Raw genomic sequence first — 8,999 nt, forward strand, 5'->3', positions numbered from 1 at the left:
CTGTTCCTTTGTGTTAACATGCATTTTTTACATGAGGAGTGCTTATTTTCTAATGTATGTGTGTAGTTTTGATGACACACTGAAATCGCCCCACACAATGCCAAACCGACAAACGAGCTGTTGTGCTGTTGTCAGGGAGATGAAATAGCATTGATCAGGCTGCCACCCTGAAGATGTAATTGTATTGATCAGCAGTGAGATATGAGAAAGTAGGGATCAATCTCCACAGTCTAAGCTGTCGCTATAAACACGATTGATAGCAGCTGACGTCTCAATAGATCTATCCCCAATGGGTTTAGGTTTGGTTCTGATAGAGGCCCAGGTCAGGGCCAGTTGTGGTTTGGGTCTGGTTCTGATAGAGGCCCAGGTTAGGGCCAGTTCTAGTTTGGGTCAGGTCCTGATAGAGGCCCGCGTTTGGTGCTGAACAGTTTCAGAGTTAACCACTGTGTGAGACCAGTCAGGCAGCAGGTATTCATCAGCACTGATTCATTTTACTGTAACATGAGGCTGCAGTTCTCTGCACGCTGTCTACAGTCTGAGGATGTGAGTCCTACTGGCTCTCCACAGGATGAAGTGGTCTATTATTCTGCATGCTGTCTGCAGCCTGGTGATATGTGTCCTGCTGACTCTCCACAGGATCAAGTGGTCTATTCTGCACGCTGTCTACAGCCTGGTGATACTGCATGTGTCCTACACGCTCTCCTCATGAGCAAGTTGTGCAGCTCGTCTTCAGCCAGAAATACCTTCAGTCGGTTCTTTTTCAACTGATGGTAAATGTTCTATACAGTACGCTCTCCATACATTCATGAGCTTTGTAATGTGCTCTCTTCCTGTGTGTTTCAGTGTGATGGTGTGTGTGTGTGTGTGTGTGTGTGTGTGTGCGTGCGTGCGTGCAGGCGTGTGTGTGTGTGTGTTTGTGTGTGTGTGTGTGTGTGTTTTATGCATGTTGTCTTCAAGACTGGTGGTATGTGGATCTGTGTAGACTATGCTGTGTATTCTGGAGGTTCTTCTTATTTGGATGATATGCAGTGTGTGTTCTGTGAATGGCTCGCTCCATACTGATGTGTGACAAGTGTGTATAGAGGGTGTACGTTGTGTGGATCTCTACTGATGTTGTGATGTGTGTGTGTAGAGGGTGTGTGTGCTCTGCATGGCTCTGTCCATACTGACGATGTGCTGTGCGCGTGTTTGTGTGTGTGTGTCTGTGTGTGTGTTTGTGTGTGTGTGTGTGTGTGTGTATGTTTGCGTATTCTGTGCAGGGCTGTCTCCATAGTGATGTGGTGGGTTGTATTTCCCCAGGCTGTACTTAACCATATAGATTTTTTGACTTGATGAAAGCTGACACCAGTCTGTGCTGCTCTATGTGTTTGTGTTGTGTTTGTGTTGTGTTTGGTGGGGGGGGGGGGGTGTATTAATGGGTGTGTGTGTGTGTGTGTGTGTTTGTGTGTGTGTGTGTATACCTGTGTATGTGTGTGTGTGTGTGTGTGTGTGTGTGTCTCTCTCTCTCTCTCTCTCTCTCTCTCTCTCTCTCTCTCTCTCTCTCCCCTTGCCTCTTGATTGGCGGTGAGTGGATTGGAATGGTTGAAGGCGACTCTCACACTGCTCCAACGAGATGGCCAAACACCATGCTGCCAGCTCTGTCAACTGTCAATCAAATGCCACATAACCTGCCAGGCGCGCCTCCTCTCCTTGACACGATGATGCACAAACACGGACAGGAAATACCCCTGTCACTGAGGATTTACCCAGCCCCCTGACTGGCTGAACAGACACGAGTGTACAGTACTATCACCGAGGATTTACCCAGCCCAACACAAGTCTATGGGTTGAATAGAGTCTACTCAATAGACACTATCACTGAGGATATCAAATGGCTTACACCCCTCTAGCTTTAATAACTGCCTTAATCCTTATTCTATTCTATTGTATACTGCAACTGTCACATTCACATTTATATTTCCCACAGATATTTAAACAGATATTTAATGCATACATCACTCTAAGAATTAGAGGTGCTTCGAGGCACTTTGGGGATTCTCCAGGAACCTTCCCATCTTTGGGGTTCTTTGAGGAACCTGCATGGCCATTGTTTGTCCGCGAGCGTGGAACATTTTGAACTGCCGTGACGGACTTTCCAACGACTTTCCATTCAACGAACAACTCAAAGGTGGGTAACATTAACGTTAGCGAGTCTATACTGGTAAACATTAACTTTTATATCTGTCAATTAATTTTAGACCTAGAAATGTCTAGTGACAACATGTCCGGGGTAGTCAGCGTCGACATTTATTCCCATAGTCCAGCTGCTAAATCGGTTTTGGTTATCACTTATCATAGCTAGCTAATCGTTCCCTGAATGCTAGCTTAGTTAACGTCAGTCATAATACACAAACATACATTTAGCCTAGGCTACTATATTCTCCTATTTTTCCCGTTTGACTAAAGATATGTTTAAAGCTGTCGTTGAAAATGACACCACAGTTTGTTTGATACTTGGGATGCCAGCACCAGCTAGCAATGTCGCCACAGTAGTTCGTACAGTCTGCTGCCTCTGCTAGTTGACAGTTACAAGTAACGTTAGCAGCTAAATGGAAACATTGTTATCATGTTGTTACATTGGACTAGTGTTGCGCAGTGTTGTCGCCACTAGGAATCCTGTTAGATTTTAAACCTTTTTTTATAAAAATGGATTTATTTGCAAAGTGAATTATAGAATCAAAGGGGTGTAGAAATCTGACCTTTTCTTTACCTTTCATTCATTTCAGAATGAACAAATCTGTGGAAGAAGTGTGTGACTGGCTATCTCCCCCATGGGTCTGCTTTAAGCTGCATGTGGTGAGCTTATTGCCCTTCTATGCATTTATCAACTATTCCTGTTTGCTTTTGTTTATGTAAAGCACACTGAATGACCTCTGTGTATGAAATGCGCTATATAAATAAAGTTGACTTGACTTGCCTTGACTTATACAACAGGACTATGGGTCAATTTACGCCAGACTTACACTTTAACATCCAGGATCGTCATGAGTCCAATATTGCTTCTAAGCAGCCGTTCTCCTTGCATAGGACCTCTCAGAACCAATCGTACTTTGCATTAAACGTGTTTTTTTTATAATTTGCAGACTGGACCGAGTAATCAGACAGCCAATGTGCAAGGAGAGGATGCAGCCAGCGTGCAAGGAGAGGATGCAGCCAGCCTCAGGTGTCACCAGGAAAAAAATGCGGGCCGAATGCCTTAAGAAACATCCCAATCTATCCATCCTGCAAGACAAAATGATCCGCACACGAGTAGAGAGGAGAAAATACTTGCAAACTCATTCAACTATGGAGGCCCTTGAAGAATATCCTGGGCTAAGATTCCCAGTTATAGTAAGTACTATAACTAACTATTCCCTCATCAGCTCTAAAATCAAATGTATCTCACATAGTATTTAATATTTGTTTTCTCTCTCTCTGTGGCTGTCTCTCTCTGTCTATCTGTGTGTGTGTGTGTGTGTGTGTGTGTGTGTGTGTGTGTGTGTGTGTGTGTGTGTGTGTGTGTGTGTGATTACAGCTCCTCACAGAATCACAAAGCCAGCTAGATGTTGACATAGACCGCAGCATCATGACAGGAATGGGTCAAATCGCAAAGAAGGTCATAGAGGAATGTCAGCGGCGAGCTACTGGACAGGACCTCTTTTGCATGTATGAGGAGGCCAAATCAATGCAACATGAGGAGTGTCACAGAGGTGAGAGTTCAGGGTATCCTCTCTATTAGGCCTATATTAAATGCATGTGCCATGTCATCTAAGTTAATCTTATGAGTCATTCTTAAATATAATTCAATTTTACATTTGCAAATGTAAAACATACAACAATACACTACATGCAAGCACTAGTGAATGAATGTACATGTGGGAAAGTTCTTTCTCTAATATATTTTGAATTTCTATTTCTCTTTTAAACAAAAGGTCTGCAAGTCATCCTGGGCACCTTGCTCCTTCCATACCTGTTCAGAGAGAACCCCAAAGCACTTTATGTGATCAATAGAAAGGTAAGGTTTGTCAATTAGCCAAAATTATGTTTGTTGCTTGTTATTGATTTCCCATTTGTAACATCTCATTGTCGTTTGTATGTGTGTTAATGTATGCATGTATGTATGTATGTATGTATGTATGTATGTATGTATGTATGTATGTATGTATGTGCTTGCTAGGATCCAGAGGTTCCAACGCCGGTACTGGTCATTACAGGGAACCCCTTCATGGAGGCTTCTTTTGCTGTTCAACTCGACTTTCAGGATGTCCTTACCCAAGAAGTTGATGAGGTCACCCAGGCTTTGGCCACCCTAATGTCTATTTATTTTGTTTTTAATATTGAATACCATAAGAGTGTAAAAAACACCCTCTGTTTCATACAAAAATACCTAATGTCAAACACACCAGAGGGAAAGATCAGCCCCACTGTAATTAAAATGGCCAATTATTTATTTTCTTAATTTGTTTTGTATTGGTCGAAATATATATATCTTTGAGGATATAATGCAAAAAAAAAAAGTACCAGTGACAGAAAAAAGTCTCACACACACACACACACACTCAGAGTTTGACTCTTTGCTCTGCTGTCTCCTTTAGGTAGTAGGTAGTGTTTATTATTAATTATTTATTTATTTTGTTTGTTTATTTTGTAATTATTATTATTATTGTAGGCTATGTATTTATTAATGTATTAACTTTATTCATTCATTCATTCAATTATGTATTCATTCATTTATGTATTTATGTGCCAGGATCCAGAGAATACTTGTTAAATTATTGAATAAAATCTGTGGAAAACATTCCTTTGTTGTCAGTATTGTCAATAATAATAATAATAATAATAAACATAAACATGCATGATAACAACATGCATGATAAAAGGCCTAGTAGTAATAATAAGGCCTAATAATTGAAGGGTTCCTTGAAGAACCTTTCATGAAGGATCCCTGAGGAACCCCTGTGAGCTGAAAAGGTTCCCCCACAGTGGCAATGGTGAGGAACCCCAAAAGGTTCCTCGAGGCTCCTCTAATTCTTAGAGTGTTGGAGCTGATCAAATACAAACCTTTAATGTAGATATTGCATATGCCCTGAATGCTATCTAGAATACTACTGTATGTTATTCATGCAAGCTTAGTGGTTCAAGAACTCCATTTAGAAGATTAAACCAATCATTTGCCAAAATCGTTTTTACATATTTGCCATCTCTACTAATAGTAATCATCTATCTAATGCAGGGTGAACTGTAATATTCTAGTTAAGGCCTGTGTAAATGACACAATATGAAGAGGGCCATTATTCTATTTGATCACATAATACTATTATTTATCCCTTTTGTTTTATCATGAGGACATATTCATCTCTGCATGAATTATGGTATAGGCCTACATGTAATACTTTCATAATGCTGCTCCATGTGCAGCTGTCTAGCAAGTTTTTGTACTTAAATGAGTTTTTGAACCTGTGAATGTGACTCCTATCTCTCCTGCTTCCTGTCCACAACCTTTGGGTCCAATCACAAACTAATCACATCCAAAAGATGCACCCGGATCGTTGGTCTGATTGTTTGAAGGACTATCCTTGAAGGAATACAAGTGTACAGAGTCATTTGAACCATGCCCATTGACCATGCCTCTTGTGCAGTAGAAATAAAGTGCAGACTCCCCTGACTAATGTTCAATCTTAAAAGATTATAGGTATGGGTCTACTTGTATAATGCTGCTCTCTGAACAGCTGTCTGGCTAGTTGTTTGTTAAATGAGTTTCAGAACCTGTGAATGACTCTCTCACTGCAGGCCAATGCTGAAATGGCCTCTTGCTCCTCTGTTGTCCGTTGGTTTGTTCTTGGAGAGCCACTGAAGGGCGTCTCTGCGTTGGCCACCGCAGTGCCTCACCTCAGATGGCTGTCCGGCCATCACCTTGAGTGACCCGCCCGGCCTGAATGAGCGTTTCGCCGCTGGAGCCTCGCTTGGCTTTATTTCACGGTCCCTCCTCCTCCGCTCTCCGTGATGTCGGCTACCCGACAGCTCCTCGGCGTGAACCCCGAGAGGGTCACGACCAAAGCGCCGTCGCCACAGTGGGCTGAGTTTTTGATGTGCAAATGAGCGCCACGCACAGACATCGGCCTGCCGGTCCATTTTCAAGTGTAAATTACCTGTGGGCTGCACTGGCGCAGCTGGACCCGGGTCCCTGCCACCTCTCCATTGTCCGGCTTTCCTTTATTTATAGCATCTGTGAATTCGTTCTAATCAACCATTTGTGCCAGTCAGCATCGAACAGCATCTGTTCACAAAGCAGAGTCTACCGTATTATTTCAGCAGCAGTCTGTAAAGGTTGCTGCTATCCAGCCACGCCACTGCGGGCCCTCGTGTATTATAAATAATAATGGCATGTAAGATGAGAGGAACGTTGCCTTTTGATATTATTCTCTGAGTGATCTCTCATGTATGATATTCAGAATTTGTATATTAGGGTCAAATCTCAAGAAGAGTTTCATCCTTAAAACCTCTCTCCCTCTTAAATTTTAGGTCGCAAAAGACACCAGAAAGGGGGTTCAACAAGGACTCTGAGAGGACAAATGTGTCTATGCATTATCACAAAAGAGAAAAGAGAGAAATTACTTTCATTTGAAACTCATCTGAGCTGGAATCAGACTCAAAACTCTGACATCTGAGAGGTTTTCCAGTTAATCTTTGTTGTTTTTCCTTTTTCAAGTCATTTTCATCTTTATTATAGCTTTACAAATAAGGCAAAAGAAACACAACATAAACCGCCACACTCTCTCTGTTATTATCACAGAATCTTGGAGGAAAACAAGAGAACAACAATATTTTACAGCCTGATTTTACAGCATGCACAACGTACTGTACCAGCCTTCTGATATGAGATATGAGCTGTGTGTTATTGCGTGGACTATTCCTAGAACTGAAGTAGTCACAAGAGGTTCACCACGACCCCTCTCTTTCCATCTTGTTTATGTCTATTTTCATGTTGTAATAAACAACACATCCTCCTGATTGTGAGGGATCACATACAGAAACAGGCGTTTGGAACGAGTAATGTGCTAGAGAAACAGGTTACAGTGACCAAGCTCTCCACCCAAATGCACCTATTAAAACTGCACGTGGGGCCCTAAAGAAACAAAGAAAACACGGGATGATTTATGGTGATGGGGCTGGATGGTGTGTAAGGGGCCTCAGCCCAGTGGCTCATGAAATATGAGGCCTGCTTTTTAAATGAATATTTCTGTGCACAATAGAGGCGGGTGGGTGGGTGGGTGGGGTTTGTGTTCAATAGCATCTGGAAAATAGTCAAATCTGTTTAAGAGCTTAAAGTAATCCACAGTTTCAAAGGCATTGGTGATGTAATATATAATTCTGTATTCATATCACCATATTTCATTATTAGGTATGCAAAGAACACACACACACACACACACACACACACACACACACACACACACACACACACAGTCACAGAACACATACATCTCAATTCATGATCTGGCTAAGAGGGATTGCTTTTACGTTCATTTGTGCAATTCATTATTTTCGCAGTATAAGTACAGCACAATCAGAACGGCGATGCCTTCTTAACTGCCACACACACAGATACTGTATGTCTTCATTTCTGCAAGCTGAATGTTCAATGTTCCCTTTACCATTGCAACATCCTCTTTCCAGTTCTTCCACTAAACAAGAAGCCTGTTGAGTGGAATGTGTATAAAGGACCCTAGTGGGATCAACGCCCCCTCAGAGCTCTATGGGACCTGTGTCCACACACACACACACACACACACACACACACACACACACACACACACACACACACACACACACACACACACCAGGCTCGGCTCACGTGGCATCCAAAGCCACTTGCTGTCATTGTTACAAATCAGTCCCATCAGCGGGTGTCGCTCGCGGGCAACAAATGAGCATGATACTGAGAAACTCACCGCTCACCCCCACCAGCCCCCCACATCTGCCAGCCCCCGCCGTGGGAGTGTGTGTATGGACCCACATGGCCTTGATGTTGCATTAATCATCACAGCAGGTGGCGTGGGATCGGATCACAGAGCCCTGTGATGTGATGAGCAGCTCACACTGATGGCATAGGTGGCCGTCTGCGGCTGTGCTCTGAGTGATGCCACACAGACGGGCAGATGAATCAGCTGGACACGGCTGCTCCTCTCTCTCTCTTTAGAGGGACGGGGTAGAACTGGACTGGTGGAACACTAGCCGGGTCATCCTCCTGACGCTCCAACAGCTTCCACTCTAACCCTCTCACACCACAGAACATACAGTAGTAGTGAGTAGCATGCTTGCTCTCTATTTTGTTCGAATGTCAACAAAAGTAATAATAATAATAATAATAATAATAATAATAAGCTTTAGTTTATTATGACCTCCGCGCTGTGAAGCGCTTTTTTTTCTTTTCTTTTCTTTTTTCTCTTCAGTAATTTCAAGACCAGGGTGCACGAAACTTTGTGACTTGTGAGCATGTAGCCCCACAAGGATGAACCATATTGTTTTTCATTTCGATCCGTCTAGTTTTTATGCATAGTTGCAGGGGGAGCTGTCCAGCCCCTTGGTGCTGAAGTGGTTCAGGGATAAGGCATGGCATGAGAATTTAGATGGTAGCCTAGGCCTAAGAGATACGTCAAATGCATGGTCATGTAAAACAAGTTCAGGGGGCGCCCAGAGAAGATACAATCCACTGTACTAATCATTCAATTAAATTTATCAAATCGACGGTTGCAGTTTTGCAAGTTTGCCCAGGAAACTGCCAATGCTATCTAGCTGAAGGCTAAGCAGGTTTTGCTCTGATAGGCTATTTAATCAAATACTTGGACAGTAACTTTATTTTTTATGGAGATTGTTTTCCCAAGTATTGTAGGCCCATGTCTGGTAGGCCTAAACAGATAATGTCCCGAGTGCTAGCCTCAACACACCCTAGAAATAGTTAACGTTTTTCAATAGTCTCG

At 42.7% G+C, this 8,999-nt stretch overlaps 1 long non-coding RNA gene across 1 annotated transcript; it reads left to right on the plus strand.

Annotated features, from left to right (window-relative positions):
- The first annotated feature begins 2,004 nt into the window (after positions 1-2,004).
- On the plus strand, positions 2,005-4,713 carry LOC134098042 (uncharacterized). Its single transcript, XR_009940992.1, has 6 exons — positions 2,005-2,167; positions 2,766-2,835; positions 3,123-3,369; positions 3,554-3,728; positions 3,951-4,033; positions 4,196-4,713. It is a non-coding gene; the product is annotated as an uncharacterized LOC134098042 (long non-coding RNA).
- The last annotated feature ends 4,286 nt before the right edge of the window (positions 4,714-8,999 follow it).

This window comes from Sardina pilchardus, chromosome 12 (genome assembly GCF_963854185.1).
Source record: "Sardina pilchardus chromosome 12, fSarPil1.1, whole genome shotgun sequence".
In the NCBI taxonomy this organism is placed as follows: Eukaryota; Metazoa; Chordata; class Actinopteri; order Clupeiformes; family Clupeidae; genus Sardina; species Sardina pilchardus.